This window comes from Lissotriton vulgaris, chromosome 6 (genome assembly GCF_964263255.1).
Source record: "Lissotriton vulgaris chromosome 6, aLisVul1.2, whole genome shotgun sequence".
NCBI lineage: Eukaryota > Metazoa > Chordata > Amphibia > Caudata > Salamandridae > Lissotriton > Lissotriton vulgaris.
Genome location: NC_141694.1, coordinates 529,738,646 through 529,762,722, shown reverse-complemented (window position 1 = coordinate 529,762,722; position 24,077 = coordinate 529,738,646).

Sequence of the window (24,077 nt, the reverse complement as noted above, 5' to 3'; positions counted from 1 at the left end):
CAAATATTGATGCGAAACCCAACACCATTGGTAATACTGTTATGTACTGGGAAATTTCCCCCGGAGCCCTGGCTCCATGCAGAGCAACCCCAGGTTCCGCAGGCTTGGACCTGCATGCCATGAATGATACTGTGCTTAAAAGTAAAGATCGAATCATTATTGAAACAGGCGTTGGTGTCTGTATACCACCTGGAAATTTCGGACTGATTGCCCCTAGATCGGGCTTGGCCTTAAAAGGCTTTCAAGTACTCGGAGGAGTGATTGACAGCGATTATCAGGGAGAGATTAAGGTTCTCCTGCTGAACAGCAGTGAGGTTGATTTATCGATTCAAAAGACTGACCGAGTTGCTCAATTGTTAATTATGCCTGTTTTCAGTGGTGAGATTCAGAAAGGCACTGCCCCAACGTTGTTAACTGTGCGAGGCCAGAAAGGCTTTGGCTCTTCGGACAATCCTGGAGCGAGAATATGGGTGCAATCGCCTAAAAATCCCCCTGAACAAGCTGAAGTCATTGCAACCGGTCATGACAATACCATATTGGTAATGAGACCAGGGAAAGATAGCTGGGAAGCTGTCCCGGCTGACAAATGTTACCTACGAGAATGAATAATGCCTGTATTTGATTTTCTTTCAGATCATTCTCTGGACTGCTGGTGCAGGATGTGCCGGCGTTGGACTCCTTTTGGCCTGCTACGTCGGGAGAGGAGGGAACCCACAGACTTTGGTTGATTCAAGAACCCGAATACCGCGTTCCTTCGCTGCGTGGGATTCATTATCGAACTTTTGGACAACTCTGGCTAATTGAGTTACTAATTCTCTGCATTTTTGCCTGACACCTATGCGTTCAGTAACTGATATTCTAGCGACCTGCTTGGTTGCTGTCCCCGCCTCAATGGAGACCTTGAAGCATATTTTTAATATATCAAATGCCCGACCCAATGTAATTCTCGGCGATTTTGCCGCTCACGAGTATTGCCCTTTATGTACTATTCTTTCAGATTCCATTCCCCCAATTCATTCTCAGATCACTACCTATAATATCACGCAGGGCGACTTGTGCTTTTTCTTGACTTGCGATCCTAATGCAATTGCTGAATGTGTAAAACTGAAACTTAAAGCAGCCACCTCTTTTTCGACTCATGAACGAACTTTGTGTTCCCGAAGACCCTCGAAATCATGTGCTTCTGTTAAAAATAATATGACCTGTAAAAGTATAGTAGTTGCCCCTAGCCATTACCGTACAATGTTGTTAACTTCTGGTTGGTTATTTTCTTGTGGCAATACCTCTTGGCCCTATATTCCTGCAAATATTTCCGGAGGCCCGTGTGCCATCACTAGACTGAGTTTATTAATGTTTTCCTCACATCCCAATACCTATTCCCGTATTGTTCGTGATGTTATGATGCTACATGAAGACTGTGATTCTTCCCTACATCTTTATTCTAAATTGGAATACCTTAGTCTAGCTATTTCCATTATTGGTGTCCCAGCATTGGCTGTTTATAATGAGAAATCAATTGGGAAAATTGCCTGTTGGATGGTCAAATCAATTTATCAAACTTCTACAATTTTATCGGATATGTTATTAGATGCCCAGGGTGAACGCCGTGCTATTTTACAAAATCGTGCGGCCATTGATTAACTTTTGCTAAAACATGGACATGATTGCTCTGATTTTGAAGGTCTTTGTTGCTTTAATCTTTCTGACCATACTAAATCTATTCAAGCTCATATTGACAAATTTCATGACTTGACTGAGGAGGTTAGAAAACACATTGATCAGGGTTGGTTTGACTGGCTATTCAATTGGTTACCTGACTTACATTCCCTACGACAGACATTAGGGGGTATTATGATTTCTATTAGTATTTTAGTAGCTATTTGCTGCTTTATTCAGTGCATTCCTTCCTTACTTCAATATTGTAGATTCGGCACGAGGACTAGATCAGTTAGTTTTGTTTCCTATTATTCTTCCACAGATGTTAGTTCCATATAGCGAATGATTAATAGACTAAAGTCAAGGGTGAAGTGTTCTGACCGACTTTTTCGGCCCTCCTTTGAGGGAGGATGATTGGATATGACTCTAGTCTATTATCATTCTAGTGCAGGGATTAGAACTACAGACAGGGCCTATTCATAAGGCACAGTAATGCACTTTCGTACCCTTTTCCTTAGATCAGGGCTTATAAACTTATGTTAGGGGATAGATTCATTAGTATTAGTGATAATCCGTCCTTTTGCAAGAGTGTTAGTATACCTTCTATGGAGTTATGCTTATTTCGGGCCTTGTAGGCCTCAAACGGGAGAGACTCCATCTTGCTTTCTGCCCCGGCAGCTTGAGATGCTTCTAGGTCTAGTGTAATGTTTTAGTTTCGAAGTGTTGTTCGCTTGGAGAGAACCGGCTCAGGCTGGCCCTTATCGAAAGACTGTATTTTTCTCCATTCCGAAGACACAACATCAGGCCGGCCGGCTGGGAACGTGTCCTTGGTACGGGGCGGTACAGGAATTTGGTGGGCGGCAGGTTACTGGCCGTAACTTTCCATGAAAGGACAAGCTTCCATATTAGCGAAAGCATGAGGCAGTGAGTCAGTCAGTCTCTAGGCGGCAGCTAGCCGTTAGCATCAATGCCATTAATTATTTCCAGGCAGACAGTCGCCATTTTGAAGTCCGAGAAAGATTATGAAGATGATACTCTCTTAGAAAGATTGAAGAGGAGAGAGAAATAGTGCAGAATGGCGAGAGAGAGAGAGAGAGACAACAGCTAATAAAAGGAAGGTTCCAGTGACTTGGAGGAAAGCAGAGAAGACAGAGCATAGCGGTGCAGACGTGTACTCGTGACTGCTGAGGTGTGATTCTAAGACGAGCCAAGGCACAGACGAGAAGGGGAACCTAGATGACTGCCGAACCCCGACTTCGTGTTCATAAGGTGACGTCTGTCCATAACCTATATTGCGCACATTCTAACCTTTCACTTTTCTTTGCAGGATATATGTTATAGTATAGTATTGTGTTTTTATGATCATTGTAATAAAATACCCCAGTTCTTAGTGAACCAACATGTGCCTCGTATTCTTGTTCAATCAGGGTAACCTGGGCTTCTAGTCAGGCATTGTTTTAAAAAACGGATGTAATTCCCGGTCAGGTAAGAGGTGACTGAGCAATGAGGGAGAGAGGGACCCCTTGATGTGGAGAATAGATGGTACATGCTTTAATTTGGCAAGTTATGGTAATTCCTGTTATTGTAGTATCATATCCCGAGTAGCCAATGAGAGATTCCTTCCAAAGGTATTCATAGGAGAGTGATCGTCGTTGGTAAGCTGCGTTAATGAGAACACCAGGTGGGAGACTGGTGCATAGATCTGCCGGATTGCGGATCAGGCTGTGAGTGAGAGAACACTAGGGGGGACACTAGTGCTTAGGTCCGCCGGATTGTGGACCGGGCTGTGAGGAAGAGAGCACTAGGACTGCAGACTAGTGTGTAGGCACGCAGGATTTCGACTTGCCGAGCGAGCACTGACTGTGGTCAGTGTGTAATGGTAACTAATCAGAACTGCCCTAGGGTAGACTAGTCTGGGCCTAAGTTGCCGTGAGACTAACTGGTATGAGTTGGATATTGTAGAAACCTATGCATGTATATTGCTATTTCGCCATCCTTAGGTACAAGACATATATATATATATATCTACTGTAAATACGTTCTAAGGAGGGAGGTGATTACGTTCCGACTGGGTTGGAGGTGCTCTGAGGAGCAGATCCCATCTGGTCCAAGAATCCGGTCGTTACAGGGTCAAAATCACTATTCCTGCTCCATAGAGTGCAACAGTAGGGAAAGCGTTGGATATCATAAGGGTAAAACTTACTATTCCCACTCCAGGGAGTGCAACAGTAGGGTAAGTAATGATTTAATATTTAAATAAGAATAAAATTAATTATCAATACCAATTAAAAATGTATTAAAATTAATTACCAATTACTATACATATTATTAATTACCTATAAATAATTAACATCCAACTAATTTTCAAAATCAGATATGTAATACGTAATAAACAAATTACCAATTAATAATTAATTAGCAATAAATTGTTTATCAATACACAAACATAATTTCAATAATTTTTTAACTACAATTACATTACTTCCCACCCTATTCCCCTATAACCAACAACCACTCCAAATAATAAATGAATACAATTAACATAATTATCAATTAAACAATTAATTAAAATGAATTACCAATTAATACAAAATAATTAGCAATTAATAAGTAATTAACAATCAATTAATTATCAATACATATAAATATAAATAAATATTTACTTAATTACAATTAAATTACTTCACACATTATTCCCCTATAAACCCATAACCTGCTACAGAACTAAAACGCAAAATTAAAGAAAAAATATTCAATAATTCATAAAAAATATTATTTAATTCACTATAATTAAATTACTTCCCACCCTATTCCCTTATAGACCCAGAACCCGCTACGGAATTCAATAACGCAAAAATTAAATACCATGAACTTCATTACTTTAAAAAAAAGAAACATACTTTACAAAAATAATATAAAATTTGATCACACATAAAAGCAAACATAACACTACAAAAAATTTGATATTATGGAAAACGATATTTCTAAATTCAAGATTATGGAAATCGATATTTCTTACTTCAAATTTGATTTTCTATACAACTACATTTTGGGAATTCGATAGTCTGACCTCTCTATATTTTTAAATCGATTTTCTGGACAGCCGATATTTCAAATTCGAAATCTTGGGTGTTCACCCAACCAACACCTCCTGGAGAGCAGACCACGCATCTCATCAGTGTTGATGAAGAAGACACCCTGCACATTTGCACAGACACCCTCCTACAGCTAATGGACAGCCTCTGCACCCCACCCCCAGGAGCAGGGCAGCCGAGTTGCCTCGAGGTGACCCCACCCCCCTGTACAGACCACACAGCAGGAAGCACACACCACCACAGCTGGCACACAGGACCCCCACAACCAACTCATGGAATTCAAACGTCATGTGTTAGGTTGCCAGGAGGAGATGGCTGATCAGCTGCTGATGGGTTTTGACCTTGTGGCAGCCAAACTCAATGCCATATGTGGGTGTCTGAGTCCCATCAGGGACCACTTACATTCCATAAAGGACACCCACTTTCCACACCATGTACTCTGACAATCCTTAGCTGTCAATCGCTTGGGCCATTACTCGGATACATGAACTGTCTAGTCAAACAGGCACCAGTGATGATGGCACAGAGTTGGCACTGATGAGCAGGACAATGGAGACCATGGACCCGACGCAGGCTGGGAGTATGGCTACCACGGCGGAACACCAGCGAGATATAGTCGGGATCTTCCATGCCTTGCAGTTCCTCATCTTGCCATTGCTGCCACTTAGCCCAGATAAATGCTGCAGGAACTTCAACACACACATCTGTGACCCCTGATGTGTCAGTGGCACATAGTGATGCAGCACTATCACCTCTACCCCCTGATGTGCCAGTTGCAAACAGTGATGCAGTCATTACACCACCACACACACCTGACACACCGGACACAGAAGACGTATCAGAGGACTGAGATGTGGCTGGTAAAGACTGTGTGAGGAAGGAGGTAGTAGCATCCATCCCGGCCATATAGGCTGTCCCTGCCTGGTTTAGACCTATGCATCATGCCCTGGGACAACACCTCCCACTGGCCCCTGGAACACTCCACGACATTCACCTGGACCCCAACATGGACTGCCATATCTGCTATGATTACCAATGACACAGCAAGCAGCTGTGGACTGAACTCTTCCTCTTCCAATTCACTTTTCATTCCCCAAAGGACTCTGGTTGGCCCACCACTAGGCAACTATGTAATGTGGGCTTGGCAGAGCCATGTACTGCTCCAGCCCGGAATTCACCAGAATGTGAATTAAGCATTGAAAATCACACAGATGTAATATGTCTTTGTTCACTCAAGTATGAAAGTATGGATGAATGTAGGGACATTGATTGCACTGAAAGGTACCCCCTGGTAAATGATATCAATGCGCTTGTTTGACCCTGAGCCACTTGGCCAAGTAGATGACTGTGAAGGTGTGAACTAGCTGTGGCCTCATTGCACATGAACAATGTCGGAAGTTGGAATCTGAGTACATGTTTGCCCTCACTTTTGTCCTGGTGTTTTGATGGTTTTTTACTTATTTTGGTTGGGATCGTGCTATTTGGGGACCCAGCCTATCTGCTTTCCTCTCTAAATTGATTCCAAATACTTTAGGTAAACTCCAGTTTGGCTACTTTGGTACCTTTGTGAGTCCCTAGTATATGGTAGCCCAGAGGCTTACCAGGGGCTGAAGCATGTATTATGTCACCCCAGGGAGGCCTTCCAAAATTACACCACAGGACTGCTACTGCAGCCTTGGTACGGTGGTGCATGCACCCCTTACTTCGATATAGGTTACCTATATCTACTGTAAATCACTGCACATAGAAACCTATCAGTCACCCCTATGGTAGGCCTTATCAATCCTGAAGGCAGGGGGCTTGGCGTTATGTGAGAGGGTGCCCATGCATGAGCAGGGCCCCTCTGCAGCCTTCGGAATCTATTCTCTGGGGCTGTTCTGTGATGCAGCCAGACCATATACTCTTAAGTGCATTATAACCAAGCGGTAAATGCTAACTTTGGAATGGCTGCATGGAAACATGTTGTGTTTGCTGTCAAACACTTTGGAATCCTACCCCTCTCTACCAGTCCTGGCGGCAGGGGTAGAATTCCACCCTTCTAGAGGGAAAGACATGTACACACCGGTTTACCCGGTACCAAGTTTAAAGAGCCCTGCATCACAAAATGGATGCTGCAGCCACAGACACGAGTCTGGCCTCCTGCTGCTGACCAAAACTTTGGCAGGGGAAGCCTGGACAATAGGTTTCCTGTCACAGGGAGGTGTAATCACTTCCCAGACAGGCCTTAGTGGATTGTGTCTTGGTGAAATCTGCACTGGGGGCACATTTGGTGTCCCTCTGCATAGCCCAGTTCAAACCGGTTGCAGGGGCTACCAACCTCTGCTCTGGCGTGGAACTGGACAAAGGAAATGGGTGTAGCCACACCTCTTTTCAAACCCTCCCATAGGTGGGTCCCTAGAATTAGTCCAATGCCTTTCTTAGGTATAAGTAAGGAATTGCTGGCAGCAGGACTTTAGATATCCCTGGATGAAACTCTGCAACTGAATCCTGGAACTTCAATCCTCTACTAAAGACTAGAGAACTGAAGAAATCTTCCTTGGAGTAAAGGAGTGACTCCCCTTCCTGGCAGGCACCAACAAAGCAATTACCAGTCTGCATCTGCAAAGCTCCCGCCGGACTCCAAAGTACCTGCTGCCCAGGAAGAGGATTTCCAGACTTCTCAGAGGCCGACCTGAGTCCCCAGCAAAGTTGAGACCTGCAGCCCTCATGAGTGTCGTGGAACCGGAATGTGGGCCTACACTCCACGACTGTTCCCTGAGCCTGCTTCTTGCACTTCCGCTCAAGGCCCCTTTGCAATCCCTGGTCTGCTGACTGGTGGGTTCCTATGAAGGCAACTCTGATTTTCCTTGGGCTTCCATTGTTGCTCCAGAAGTGCCCTGACACCCCACGATGTGGTGAGTCCCTCGAACATTGCTGGTCCACACCGAAGCATTTCTTTACTTTCTGTATGGGTTGCTGTTGCCAAGGCTTGTTGAGTCCAATCTGGGGACCACTTTCTTAATATATGGTTTGGTACGCCCCTAGGGCTCAATGTATATTGTGCTAATTTACTGTGTGAAATTAAGTGTAGCTAAACTGTTTTGACCTGCAGCCTCATAAAGAGATTAGTAGGGTGTGTTTAGAAATAAATACATATATTTTGTATATATACCTGGTGTGGTTATCCTTTCATTTGGTCATTCAAGTGATTATAGACTGGTAAAACAACTGCTCTACATTCCTTCAAGACATAGCCTGAAGGCTGCTCTCCATAGCTACCACTAGGATAGTTTTCAATAAATGTTGTCTTTAACCTATCACTTCTAAGGGGTTGTTTGTACTAGTGCAAGGTGCCCACTATAACTAGTGGACAGCATATGCCAGGCCAACTTCTCACAAACAACAATATCACAACCCCCCAGAGTAGTCCCAGGTCCATGTATTAAATAGGGCTGTGTGTAGAAGTGACATAATCGGTAGCAGGCCAGAATTGGTGTCCCCCATCACATGTGACAACAGAATGTCTCTTCGCATACCTAATCACAAACGTCTTTCTGGTGACGGTCTGTTTTGATGGATAACATTACACCACATGGGCAGAAGTTGCACACCATAATCACAATGCTGAACACACGTAAGGGCACAGGTCTGCCAGAAACTATCCCAAACACAATGTCTGGTTCACAGAGGTGGAGCTGTCAAAAGGGACCCACCCCTATTGTACATTCGTCAGTCAGTCCATCCCTGTGTGCGAACAATGCTCATTAAGGCACATGAATTATCATTCAAATCAACACTCATCACAGTTGAACACTAGTGAATTTGCATAGACTTTATTTGCATGTGCGTGTCAGTACGGGCAAGGCAACGGCCACAACATGCAGAGAAATGCTGAAGACACTCACAGCCAGCATAGGAACATACTGAGGTGCAAAACTGGGTAGGCAAAAATTGAACATAAATCATTATGGATAGCAACGGTCTCAGTCCACCTTTCCTTGCTGGATGGGTCATGTGCTGTTTGGTGTATGCCCAGTGCCCGTGTCAGGGGACACGACTCACAGCCCATGGGATCCAAATGGTGCAGTGCCACCGGACTGTGCCGACTGTCTGCTCTGCTGACAGTGAGCAGGTGAAAGGGCCCTACAAGGTCACATGTCATACTACATTGCCATGTGTGTACTCTCCTGCAGCTGTATGTCCGAATTGGGAACGTTGCCAAACGACGCTGTGCACCTCCACCCATGTGACTGCATCACCTTGCAGAGGTATGTGTACACACGTGTAGTTCCAAGCACATGCATTCGAAGTCCAGGCAAAGGCAGACATGTCCACTGTTTTTGTGGGTTATGTGAGCATTCACCAAGATTCAGTGCCACCCTGACCTGTGCTGTGGGTGACAATCAGATGTGGCTGCAGGAACTTAGTTACTCCTCCATCAATGCGAGCATAGATTCATGGGCACTCTGTCTCAAAAGTACATAATTGTCGAGTTCCAGAAACACGAGGGAGAGTCAATCCATTAAAAGGCCTGGACAGATGTGCTCAGTCCACGCCGTTTCGCCAATCTGCAACACAAACCAATAGGGGTGCGCCTCTACGTGGTCACTGCACATGAGGAGTTGTTCAATCTCCCATGCACAACTGCCAGCACATACGCCAAAGATCAAAGCATCCCAAGAATGGGAATTCCGGTGACACTCTTGTTCATGGACCAACAGGGGATGGACAGTCGAGTCATAATCCAATTCTGCTACCGTCTGTTGGATAGGCAGACCTCCATGGGCCACTTGAATGTACATGATCGACAGTGGAACCAGGGCCAGACGCATGTGACGTAGGCAAGACAGAAACTCAGATGGGAACTGATTCCCAAAACTGCCATTGGCAGTGATCCCAACAGATGTAGCATTAATGCACTGTAAAGTTCCACGTGATGGTGGTTGTGCATGTGCCTGGGATGTCCTGCTGTTGCGTTTCTTGGTCTCGTAGCACCAGCAATCCTCAGAACTTGGACAATATGCCACAGCTCTGGGCAAAGAATCGTATGTGAGTGCAATGTTTGGACATATGGGTTGTTTTTAGCAATGTGTCAAGGGAAGCCCTTGCGGTTGTAGCTCGGGCAGGGACAAGTGTGTGGGATGTGGAAACATTGGTCTTTCATTAGCGCAGTTCGTGGTGTGGGAGTCGTTGGAGTCTGGAATGGTATCTCACACAGGGTGTGGCAGCCACATTCTAGACCAAAGTCGGGGTTCAGTTGTCCTTCCGCCTTTTGTATTGAGACAAAGGAGCTTTCATTCCTAATTTTAGTCTGACTACTGCTTGCATTTCTTGATTGTGATGTGGCCGTTCTGCTGACATTGATGCGAGACCTTAGATTTGGGGTGCACCATTACGACAGGCAGCAGTTGGCATGTATGAATGAGCCAAGGGCTTGATTGGCCTTGCGCTCCTTGTTTAGTCTCTCTCTTTCTCTCTCATTCTTTATCTTTCTCTCTCTCTCTCCTTTGTTGAATGCCTGACACACCTTCTTCTCTTGGATATTGTCTTGCAGGCTGTGACTTACAGATTGTCCAGGGATGCCCTGCCATTACTCTATTGAATGGTTGTTTGGAGACAAATCTGATTGTGATATTTTGTTTGGACTTTCAATGGTGAATTAATTAATCAGATTTTATGTACTCACATGTATGTTAATTGTGGTAAAGGTGCCACATCAGGCGAATACTTCTGTCCATGCTTTCGTGACATTGATGTGCAATAGCTTGTTCCGGGGGAAGTGGGGGTCCCCGGGGTAGGGCCCATGGGGTGGGTGGGTCCGGGGGTAGTGGTGGTGGGTGTTCTGGCCCTCTTGGGTGTCCGTGCTGCATGATCAGTGGCTCCATGGCATCTGTTGTTCTTCATGTGAGGCTCTGGGCTGGGCTCCCTTTTCTGGTGCTGGTTGTAGTCTGACTTTTCACCAAGTAAGAGCAGGTGTTAATTTCCTGCTGCTAAAACGCCTTATTGCCTGTTATTTGATCTTATCGCAGATCTGCTGGTGGTTGAGAATGTTACAATGTGGTTATGTTGCAGCTTTGTGCACGGGAACGCCTACTTTGCATCTCATTAGCGATAGTTGCCGGGTCATCTGTGGAGATGTTTTTTTGAGGCTGCTATCGCAGGTAAACTGGTGATATGGGATGTTAGCACCACCTTGTGAATGGGGCGATAGTTTTATCTCGACTTTGGTTGCGATAAAGTGCTGATAACTCGGCAATGGCTCCTTGAGAATGTGCATAACAGCTGGGCATGAAAGGTCCAGGGATTCCAGGACTGTATCTGTTTTCACAGGGATTTTTGTGTAAACGGGGGAAACACACTCAAAAAATCTGGACCTTTTAGAATTTTGAAAATTGAAAGTTTTTGGATAGAGAGAGTATGAAAATCGGCTGTCAATGTTCAATTCTTGCATCAATAAAAATCTATCTTAAAAAAATTGGATCGACCCTCTTTCTTTTTGAGTGAAAACTTGCATCAATGACTACTGGATTCAACCCTATATAGCATCCTAATTTGGAATACATACTCTCTCTATCCAAAAACTTTCAATTTTCAAAACTCTAAAAGGTCCAGAGTTTTTGAGTATGTTTCCCCCGTTTACACAAAAATCCCTGAGAAAACAGATATAGTCCTGGAATCCCTGGACCGTTCATGCCCTGCTGTTATGCACCTAAAACTACGGATGACCCAGTACTATATCACAAGATAGTGAACATTTGGATTAATATTAACCTTTTGAAAATGTCAACCTACACAAATTGACGTGAAAGACGCAATTACAGACTTGAAGAAGCATTTGACCCCACAGGTGCTGCTATCAGCAAAACATCAAGCTCAACCAACTTACTGTCAGCCAAAAGCACCTTTCAAGCTTTAGAAAAAGCTGCAAAGAAAGAAACCTCCAAATGGTGGGAAGGAGCTTCTCTCAAAAAATACTTGGAACACAACTTTATCCCTCGCGGACTGCGTATATTGATTTTCCCTCCAATAGAGACTACGGCTCCTGAAAAATTACAACTCTGGGAAGAAAACCTACGAATGGCCTCAAACAACATGCTAAGGCAACTAATAGATATAGCGCAAGAGGAATATGAAATTAATAAAACTGAGGTGGACACATTATCAAAAAGAATTGACGAAGCAAATTGGGGTGATATCACTACAAAAAACTATGATATTTTGAACAAGACATTAGATGAATATGAGGAAGACATAATTCAGAGGAAAAACCGCAAATTCAGACGTGACCTAAATGATTACCAACAGGGAAGGGTCTATACCTTCACACAAAAATATGATAACATCAACACTTCAACAACAAATAGCAACACTAGTACTCCAAATCATACACCTACCTCATCAGATGCAAGCTCAGTAGACCGAGGAGATTTAACTCCAAATTGAAATATTTTATGAAATGTATTGTAACATATACAAATTATGATGCATACTAAAGAATCCAACAGAATGACACTAAGCAATTGAATCTAGCCTTGAGAAAGCCCTGGCGAAATTCGCCACAGAGGGCGAAACACGTGTCGGCTGTCAATGTTCAATTCTTGCATCAATAAAAATCTATCTTCTTAAAAATTGAATTGACCCTCTTTCTTTTTGAGTGAAAACTTGCATCAATGACTACTGGATTCAACCCTATATAGCATCCTAATTTGGAATACATACTCTCTCTATCCAAATCCTTGAGAATGTGCCCCTGTATCTTGTGGTAAATAATTTTACCTAGTCAGTTTTTCCGTATAATTATCACTACAAGACAGCTCATTCACATGAGAGGCAGAGTCCGTGGTATCTGAGTCATACAGGGTTTAATGAAAAAGGAACCTCGAGGTTGGAGATCATGTTCCGTCACCACTAGGGTTCGGGAAGGGACAGTCAACGTTTTATTAACATTACACATTATATATAGTAAAGTAACATCATTGAATTCAATACAGTAGGCGTAACAGGTGAAAAGGAGAAGATAAGAACACATGTGCGTAGCAGGAGGCGTGAAAGAAGGCGTGTAATAGGCGTACACGGAGGCGTATAATGTGAACGTAATGTAGACGTCGCAGGAAGTGTCATGAGTGGGTGTGTGCACAGGGATAATCTGCAGAGTCAGCAGGAAGTGCGGATGCGCGCGCAGCTAGCATGACGTGACATAGACGTGTAACTGGGGAGAACTTTAACACTAGTAGAGGAGACAGAAGTCTGGGATGTCAGAACGACCTGGACCTATAACATATCTGGTATCTAATGTTTGGAGGATGTAGTGTCTGAAGTAGAAGGTCTCTCGGGCAGAGGCTATTCTATACTGAATGCTAGTGCGTGCATATGTGTCTACGTGTCTACGTGCAGGGCCATGGGCCTACTATGGCAACGGGAACTGTAAATTACTTGCATGGAGACAGGACGGCTTGCTCTTTGCTCTGCAGCCGGGGAGATGTTTACCTAAATCACTAGACAGGAATGTATTTTCGAGGAGGCTGAACAGATAACTTGAAGGCAAAATACTGTCTTGGCAGGCCGGCCAGGTTGAACCAGGCACCGCTTCGCTTGGCAGGAAGTAAGGCAGAGGTCAGGGATACGTATCCATGCTGCAGCTTTCAGAGGCAGAAAGCAGAAAAGGCTCGGAGACAGAAATCAGGGCCTAGCTCGGCAGAGCCAGGAAAAACGTAAAAGTGTACCATGTAAAGACGTTGGCATGGCATGGTTAGGAACTGAATTATTGATCCATTCATGGTGGATCTGAAAGAGGACATGTTAACGTTGGACGCAAATGTATTTGCGTCTTCATATTCGGTCATGGAGGGAAATTACATGTACTTGAAGCACGTACATGGAGACGTTGGGGTACATGTTAGGGGACACACTTGACCATAAAAATTTCAATTACCTCATTCCCTCCTTGTCCCCTACGTTCCCTTCAGGATATATCAATCTTCATGAGTCCATCTATATGTTCATATAACATCATTTGCTCATCTTTTTTCATTCGGGCACGAGAACGTGGATTTGGATGGGGAATACATGATGTGGCGCACAAGCCGCAAATCGCTGGCCCACATTGTAGACATAAGCAACAACTGAATACTATGAGTAGGGCTATTCCAAGGAAGGATAGGACTTTCCATCCCCAGGCTGATATGATGCTCCAGAGCCAACCGGACCAGGTCCAGGTGCCTGGATTCTGGTGTATCTGACTTGCAATCTTGTGGAGCCGAGTTATGGCTCTATATACTGACGTTGCGTTATTAGGAATGAAAACGCAACAACTGGATCCGATGACTCTACAAGCCCCGCCCCTATCTGCCAGGATGACGTCAAGGACGAGACGATTTTGAAGAACGACAAGTCTCATAGCAGACTGCTCTTCTGTTAAGTTACCTAGGGCAAAAGTAGTTTCGTTTACTACTGCTTCAAGGGTTCTGGTCAATTTACGTATCAGTTTACTATTGGAAACAGTTCCTAAATAAGGAAAGAATCCTTTATTGAAATCTGTGTATTGTTCCCATGTTGTTTCAGTGTAATCGACAATCGGGAGATCTCTCTTGGGTCTAACATGAATGAGATGAGAATTTCTATGGTAGTCAGGTGGGGCTAGAAAAACAGGTGGCAGTAGGAATGCAAGGTAACAAGTACCATCCCAGTCTAGAGGTAAACGTATGTAAGCTGTATAGCCACAGATGAAATAGGAATGTCGGGAAGCTTTGAATGTAGACTTGCCATTATCACGGAATTCAATAACTATATTACAATCGCTGTGTCCTAGATGTACTGAACCTTTCTTTCTAACGCATAGGTCACCCTTCACTGGCAAAACTGATATTGAGGGTGAGTTTGAACTAGTTTCTGACTGGACATTCAAGATCATGAGGCTAAGTGTAAAATTACCTAATCCATATACTTCGTTTTCTAGATCGGTACCTGTCATTTGGGGAAGACCCTCCTTGTCAGGGAAACACTGTATTCAGGTCTCCCCATATCCAATTACCTTGGGAAACTTTGGACGTACTATCTAACGAGGACATTAATGTAAACCATGCACCACATGAACCATTATGTGTAAACGGGTAAGGAAAAAGAGGCAGGGCTCCCATCATTTTCTGGTAGGGAGGGAGTCGGCCACATACCCAGCAATTAGTGGCATTGCTGGTCTGGTGGGAATGATGTAACATACGGATGAAGGAATTGTTACGCAGTGCAAGTCGATAAGAAAGTTCGTGCGGGGGCAGATCACTAAAGGTGTGGTCTGCAGTGCCATTGAAAGAAGAATGTGCTTGTATAGGAAAATATACGTGTAACACATAGCTTAGGCATATAATCGTAAGACTCAGAAAAAACATGACAAGTAAGGATGCAATACATCGGCTTCGGAGATTCTTGCAATATTTCTGTTTCTTGATCTCCTGTCTATCTCTCTCTCTATGTGGGTCTAGCTTATACATGTCAGGAACCTGTCTAACCGCTTCACCCAGGGGGGGACTTAAACAATTAAACTGTCTGACTTACTAGACCTCAACTTTAATTTGTACTCCTGGGACGGAGTTTTCTCTACCAGGGGGAGTTTAGTATCAACGATTGGAATGCGGCAGTCCTGGGAAACAGTTTTTGGCGGAAGTCCATAACATTTCTTGACGTGGCTCGAATGGAGCCAGTTTTTTCTTCCTTCGAGTTTCACTGCAGTCCTTGTGGTCATCAAAACGATCTTAGGTTCCTTCCAGCGGGGCCCCAGAGGGCTCGACCGGTCAAAGTTGCGGACGTATACATAATCACCAGGGACGATCTTGTGTGGCTTCACCTCGGTGTTGTCTGGAAAGGCTGCTGCGACCTGTGAACGACATGATTGTAGTGCAGACATCAAGGAAGCAAGGTAATCTGTCAGCATATTAGTGTCAACATCGGTTAATTTACGGGGCAGAGGCGTCCCCCACATATTCGGTGGCCGGCCAAAAACCACCTCATACGTGGATAGCCCTGTCCTAGAATGGGCAACCATTCGCATATAGAAGAGGGCAACTGGAAGGGCTACTATCCAGTCTACTCCTTTTTCTGCACAGACCTCGGCAAGACGAGTTTTCAGAGTCTGATTGTGTCTCTCTACTAAACCAGCTGCTTCGGGATGCCGAACACAGTGGAACTTCCATTGGTAACCTAGCAAAAGGGAAACTTGCTTCATGAGCTCGGACGAGAATGGCTGTCCGTTATCTGAATACACGACACGAGGCAAACCAAACTTCGGGAAAAATTTGCGAACCAACTGCTTGGCAGTGGTCACGGCAGTGTAATCTGGGACTGGATATGCTTCTGTCCATCGGGAAAGTGCACATACAACTACGAGGACATACTTGAATCCTCGACAACGGTCCATCTGGATATAATCCATCTGGAGGACTTCAAAAGGGTGATCAGGAGGATGAAATCCACCTTGCTCTACGGGAATGCCTTTACCTGGGTTGAACTGACAACAGATCATGCAAGTACGCACTTTCTGTTTTGCTGCTGCTCGTAAATGCTTATTGAACCAAAGGTTTTGAATACTGTCTAACATAGCTTTTTCTCCTAAATGTGCAGGACTATGTGCTGTATTAATGATAACTTGAACCATGGAGTCGGGGAGAAACCAAGTGGCTTTTCCCTTCGTCATCCATCCTTGGTCTGTCTGGATCCCTCCTAGTTCTGTCCATTTCTTGATTTCGTCTGGAGTAGCATGTGTCTGTATGTCTATTACATCTAGTGCGGGATCCCTAACTGTCATGCAATGCGTTGGAACTACTGTCTTTGTCATATCAATCGTATGAGTATGAGTCTGAGCTGTATGTTTGGCTGTTCGATCTGCCAGGTCGTTACCCTGGGAAACTGTATCTGTGACTTTCGTATGTGCCTTACACTTCATGATGGCTATGGCTGTTGGCAAATGTATTGCTTCTAACAGAGCTTGAATGAGGGGACCGTGCTGTATCTTGGCACCGTGGGAAGTTAAAAAACCTCTCTCTTGCCAAAGGACTCCGAAGTCGTGTACAACTCCGAATGCATAACGGGAATCTGTGTATATGTTAACTTTCTTGTTCTTGGCTCGAATACAGGCTTGGGTCAGAGCGATGAGCTCTGCTGCTTGAGCAGACAGTGTGATAATACGATGTGTTTCTATGACTTCAGTTTCGGTGGTCACTGCATATGCGGCCACTAACTCTCCTGTACTTGTTCTCATACATGAACCATCCACATAAAGTGTCAGGTCTGGATCTGGTAATGCGATGTCTGTCAAGTCTTGTCTGGGTTTCTTCATAGTGTTAATGACTTCTACACAGTCATGTGAAAAAGGGTCTGTTGTAGTTAACGGTAAAAGTGTAGCAGGATTCAGTGTATTGCAGCGTCTGATTTCTATGTGTGGCTGGAATAACGTCAATTCATAACCTGTCAGTCGTGCTATAGTCAAGTGCTGAGTCTGTGTTCTGTTTAAAAGAACTTCCACGGAATGTGGGACCTGTACTGTCAATTGGTGTCCTAATACTATGGAATCACTTTGTCTGATTGCTAGAGCTGTTGCTGCTACAGATTTCAAGCACGCAGGCAGGGCCTGAGCTACTGGATCTAATGTACCTGAAAAATAAGCGCATGGCTTGTGTGAACCAGCTTGATCTTGGGTGAGTACTGACAAGGCAGTACCTTCGCGTTCTGTGACAAAAAGTGTAGAAAGGCTTGCTGTAACATGGTGTCGCTAAAACAGGTGCTTGACATAGGGCTTTCTTCAAATCGTCAAAAGCTTGTGTATGTTCCTGAGTCCAAGGGAGGACAGTCGATGATGCTGCCTCCTGGGTTGTCAACTGTATAAGGGGCTTGGCTAGATATGCGTACTGAGGGATCCATTGTCTACAATAAGAAGTGAGGCCTAGGAAGGCCCGTACCTCCTTTTGTGTCTTGGGCTGTGGCATGTGTACAATTAACTGGATACGGTCAGGTGTTAGCTGTCTCCCCCTCTTGGACAGCAAGTGACCAAGGTAAACAACTTGCTGAACACAGAATTGCAGCTTCGAAGGAGACACCTTGTGTCCCTTGTCGTCCAGAAAATATAGGACTGTCAGAGATGCATGTTCACATTCTTGTTCACTTCGGGCGGTGATCAATAGATCATCGACGTACTGAAGTAGGGCAGTGTTAGCAGGCATGTGGATACTGTCAAGTTGTTTTTTCAATGCTTGGCTATAGATACTCGGACTTTCCGTGAACCCTTGAGGTGCACGTGCAAATTTAAAGCTTCGGCCATTTAAACTGAATCCGAAAAGATACTGGCTCTCTGGATCAATAGGAACACTAAAGAAGGCATTCTTGAGATCGATTACAGTAAAGAACACCGCTTCAGAATCAATAGCAGTTAATAGGGATGAAATATCTGGGACCACTGGAAACTGAGGTATGATACATTTGTTAAGCTCTCTAAGGTCAATCACTAATCGATAAACAGGGGGTGAATTTGGATCAGTACGTTTAAGAATTGGAATGATTGGAGAATTACAAATATTGGAGTCAGTTTCTACAACTACTCCTTGAGCAATAAGCTCGTCAATGATTTTCAATAAGGCTGCTACAGCCTCAGGTGGCAATTTGTATTGTCGGATTCTGGGCAGAACAACACCTTGCTTGAGTGTAACACGATATGGTGTGATGTGCATACAACCTACATCAGTCGGACCTTGTGCCAATAAATTCTGTGGTACATTCTGTAATCGGGGATCAAAATCTCTCAACACATAGTGACCTTTGAAGTCACGTAAAAACATTCTCACTCCTTCCGGAGAACAACATATGACAGCTCCTAGAGCTTTCAGCGTTTTAATACCTAGCAAGTTTTCTGGACATGACTTCGTAAGCAATAAATCTGTAGTACGGGACAATGGACCAACTGCAAAGGGAACTGGTTTCGATACTTCATTAACGATAGGTTTTCCTGAAAATCCAAGGGAAGCATTCTGTGAGCCTGAGAGGGGTGCCCCTGGAACCTCGTCATGACTAATGGTAGTTCTGCTTGCCCCTGTGTCAATCAAAAATTTTCTGTCTTTTCCTAATACCTGACTATGTACATAAGGACCCTCTTGATCTACAGGAATCTCGATGAGAGGCAAACCCACTTCCCTCTCTAGGCTGTTTCATGAATACTGTTGGTAATCTGGATACTCTGACTGTGCATACTGGTACATCAGCTGTGTAACGTGTTGTGTTGCGGCAATGGGCTGGGGCTGTGGTACCGCTACGGTCTGTTGCTGAACATGTTGTGGAGCAGGTTGCGGATTCGGTTGAATATTCTGTTGAACATATTCTGGCCTAGGTGGACGTGGTCTCTCTTTCGTTTTGCCTGTAGCAATATTATGTTTCAGAACGGCACAATCACTAATAAAATGACCTGGCTGTTTACAATAGTTGCAATTCCCTTTAACAGGAGCTGCCGAATGACTGGACTGTGTGTTCTGCGTGTTACCCCTCTTCTGACCATCTGCTGGAACAGACTGGGCAACTAATACTTTCATTTTCGTGTCTTTCATGCGTCTCTGTTCATGATCGTGTTCCTCTCTGATTCTATTCTGGTGGTACTGTAACATTTGTAACATTTGGGAAGGCGTATTTGCTTGCCATGTACTTTCGACTTTCAATACTCTGTTCTTAACCCGGGGTAAGGAATTCTCAACTAATTTGGTCACGAATAGATGTGGGAAAGACTCGCTACTTGTTTTCAGGCCACTATTAATAATAAAACATTTCTCGAATCTTGAATAAAAATCACTAGTGTCTTCGTCTGGTTTCTGTTTGCAGGCTGAAATTGCATCCCAATCTTCCTTTTTAACCGTCAATAATCTAGGCAAAACTTGTACTAACAATCCTGGTAATGCTTTAGTCTTGTCCCCAAGACCTAAACCTGGGGTACGTCCTTTTTCTTCATCTTCTAATTCAGTCCAATTAATCTTTTTATCTCCCACCTCCCAATCCTTCTCTTTCAGTTTTTCATAAATCCCTGCTGGCAACAATACTTTTAACATTTTAAGAATGTCTGAATATGTGTAATCACCCATAAGTAACATGTCTTTCAATTCACGGTGAAACCCTGCAGGATCTTTATCGTGACAAGGTACAATTTTCTTCATTTCCAATAATTCCATTTTAGTCAAAGGAGTGTATACAAACACTCGTTCAAGCGTATCATCTGGCTTCCGGATTGGGTGTACTTCTCGTAAGGGATTCTGTCTGTCTAGGTGATATGGTTGTCTAACTGGGGGTGGAACGGAAACAAGACGTGGAGTCAGGAACGTACTATATTTGTGACGTTGTTCTAAAATGATGTCAATTAAATCGGTACCCAGACCTCTCCATCTTCTCAAGAGTAAGTCTTGCAATAGATTATACAATGGACCTGGATCAGATTGTTGGTTTTCATACTGTATAATGAGATGTTGGGTCATATATATACCAGCTAATCGCAGTTCTTCTGGAGTAAGACTTAAAAACGATTGCACTACTAGATCATCTTTATATATACTGTCATCCCCGGCCCATTGGACTGCTGACCGGGCAAGTTCCTGATCACGTAAGGTAGTGAGTTCATGATAACCTATTCTTTCTTTCAGGATTTTATCAGTAACTTGGAATATATGTTCAAGGGAACATTGCTCTGGTATCGGGGAAAGGTATCGTTTCTTGCTTTCCAGACGAATGGGTCTGTCAAAAGGATTACCTAAAGGGTGCTGTTTAGGAGGTTTCGCCCTACCTACATACGCTATCATATCTTGAGTTACTGTGGCATTCTCTGGTTCTTCCTCCTCTGAGGTATCTTTATCATCTGACTCGGCTGTCCTTTCGGCATTCTGTCGGGTATGTATGGCTACTATTTCTTTACGGATTTTTCTAGACATGGCATCTATACATTTCTCTCTGTCATGCTTACAATCTGCAATATTCTGACTCCATTTAGTCAATACATCCATCTCTTCTTGATCAAAACCTGGTCGATCTCGTTCTCTTATTAAACAATTAATCAAAAATCGCAATAGTAACGCTTGTGTATCAACTTTCTGATATGCCATGGCTTCACGAACACATTCAGGGCCTTCTCCTGTTTGAATAAAATTATATATCCTGTCTAATTGTACGGGCATTCCTGGTAGTGTAATCAAATAATCTGCAACACGTCTTAAACGTAATAAGGCTAACATCATAGTCCCAGTCTTGCCTGGTACTGGATCATATCTACAATCGGTAAGGTATTGTTTAAGCTTTTCAGAAGGGGTCGCTTTCGGGGTACGCTGTGTAGCTAATTCTCTCATTGTCAGTCGCTGTACTTGTGGCGGGGTTTGGTGGTGGCCTCCTTCGGCACCTCCCGAAGCGGAAGCATGAGCATAACCTGACTGTAAGGCAGCTGTGCCAAACGGATTATGCGGACCAGGAACAGGGAGAACAGTAGGGGAAGTGACAACAGGTGCGGGAAAATGCTGACGTGGGGGGGTCGTGGCTTGATCAGCAGGAATATGCTGTGGCAGATTATTATTAGCAGGACGTACGGGTATATTGGTATATGCGGGAGCTACATCATCTAAATAGGAAGAAAGGAAAATATCTGCTGCGGTCTTATGGTGACGTACTTTAGTCGGAATCAATGGTGGTGGCAAGTTACTGGATACTTCCGGGTTGGCCTTAGGCAGGCCCTCGGCAAGAACTGGATACATGCCTGTAATGAGTGCATTTCTTTGACGGTCTAATTGTTCTGATCTGACCTGTTCTCCTTGTTCTAGTAACTCTTTTTCTTTGGCTTTTTCGGATTCCTCTCTACTCTTCTCTGCTTTTCTGAATTCTTTTTCTGTTCTTCTATGCGATTCTTTACGCCACAATTCTATGGCATCTTTCTGAGATTGTCTGGCTTTCTTTTTCCATAATGCTTCTTCTACTCTCATGATGCACTCGGCATCCCATGTTCCTGAAACAGGCCATCTAAACTTCTCTTCCAAGTGCCTAGTGTAATCGACCCAAAAGTCTAAGTACAGTATGGCATCTAAGCCGTGCTTGTGGTACATAAAGTGCCCTGGAGTGTCCCTAGGCGGAACAGGCACTGCTTCCTCGAGAATCCCTTTCCTAGTTCCTATCTGCCGTAACTTTGAAAATAACGGCATTATTACTTTGGCTCGAACACAATAAACACAGTAATGAAAAACAGTCATTCATACCACGACATACAACACATTAAAACATTTCGAATAGATACTGTCTAGTACATAAAACACAATACTTAGAATCTCGTGAGAATAATGCTAGAAGGCTTGAATACTGAAACACTGAATTACTGAATCACTAGATGCACTGCTAAACAGTACAGACCGGTCCCATAAAGAGACACGTCATACCGCGCTCACCTAAGTGAACACGTACGGACCAGGACTGTGTACCCAGACCTGTCTTTACCGGACACAAACTAATGCACCCGTCTAGATGCGTCCCTAGCAACGGTACTCACCGGGAGCAATACTTGAACTTGAACTTGAAGGCCTCAGACTGGACTGGTTACTACGCATGCGCCTCGACACATCGGAACAGGTGGGCCTCTGGATACCTCGGACACTGCTACTCTCGGCTGGGCTCTGGTCGGGATCCTCCGCACTCCTCACCGCCTCGTCTGGATGTCGACCGCAGTCTCCGTCACCTCCGTAGGCCTGAGGGAGATACAGGAAAACCTGCAGATGCGCATAGGTGTCCGTCACAGCTGTGGCAGGGGGCAAGGCATGCGACGCATCGCCGGCGCGTGGGGTGGGGGAGGGGTCCCTATTCGGGCGCCAAATTATGTGGTAAATAATTTTACCTAGTCAGTTTTTCCGTATAATTATCACTACAAGACAGCTCATTCACATGAGAGGCAGAGTCCGTGGTATCTGAGTCATACAGGGTTTAATGAAAAAGGAACCTCGAGGTTGGAGATCATGTTCCGTCACCACTAGGGTTCGGGAAGGGACAGTCAATGTTTTATTAACATTACACATTATATATAGTAAAGTAACATCATTGAATTCAATTCAGTAGGCGTAACAGGTGAAAAGGAGAAGATAAGAACACATGTGCGTAACAGGAGGCATGAAAGAAGGCGTGTAATAGGCGTACACGGAGGCGTATAATGTGAACGTAATGTAGACGTCGCAGGAAGTGTCATTAGTGGGTGTGTGCACAGGGATAATCTGCAGAGTCAGCAGGAAGTGCGGATGCGCGCGCAGCTAGCATGACGTGACATAGACGTGTAACTGGGGAGAACTTTAACACTAGTAGAGGAGACAGAAGTCTGGGATGTCAGAACGACCTGGACCTATAACATATCTGGTATCTAATGTTTGGAGGATGTAGTGTCTGAAGTAGAAGGTCTCTCGGGCAGAGGCTATTCTATACTGAATGCTAGTGCGTGCATATGTGTCTACGTGTCTACGTGCAGGGCCATGGGCCTACTATGGCAACGGGAACTGTAAATTACTTGCATGGAGACAGGACGGCTTGCTCTTTGCTCTGCAGCCGGGGAGATGTTTACCTAAATCACTAGACAGGAATGTATTTTCGAGGAGGCTGAACAGATAACTTGAAGGCAAAATACTGTCTTGGCAGGCCGGCCAGGTTGAGCCAGGCACCGATTCGCTTGGCAGGAAGTAAGGCAGAGGTCAGGGATACGTGTCCATGCTGCAGCTTTCAGAGGCAGAAAGCAGAAAAGGCTCGGAGACAGAAATCAGGGCCTAGCTCGGCAGAGCCAGGAAAAACGTAAAAGTGTACCATGTAAAGACGTTGGCATGGCATGGTTAGGAACTGAATTATTGATCCATTCATGGTGGATCTGAAAGAGGACATGTTAACGTTGGACGCAAATGTATTTGCGTCTTCATATTCGGTCATGGAGGGAAATTACATGTACTTGAAGCACGTACATGGAGACGTTGGGGTACACGTTAGGGGACACACTTGACCATAAAAATTTCAATTACCTCAATCTGCTGACCTTCTTCTGTAAGATTTTGACAGGTAGAGGCCGCATAGAGATAGGACGGAAGTTCCCAAGATCTGTTTGTTGGGTGCTCGTGGAAGACAATTTCTATGGACTGGAATCTAGAGAATGCTTAAGTGATTATAGTATTTTACTGATCATTTTCTATCAAGAAAGGTAAATAGAGGCAGTTGCCAGAAAAATACATAAAAAGAAAGTCTCCCAGCAGAAAGCAATTCTGGTGATTTATTTACCTCTGCCGGTCGTTTTCTATCAAGACAGTTAAATAGAGGCAGTTGAACAAAAAACAAATGTCCCTA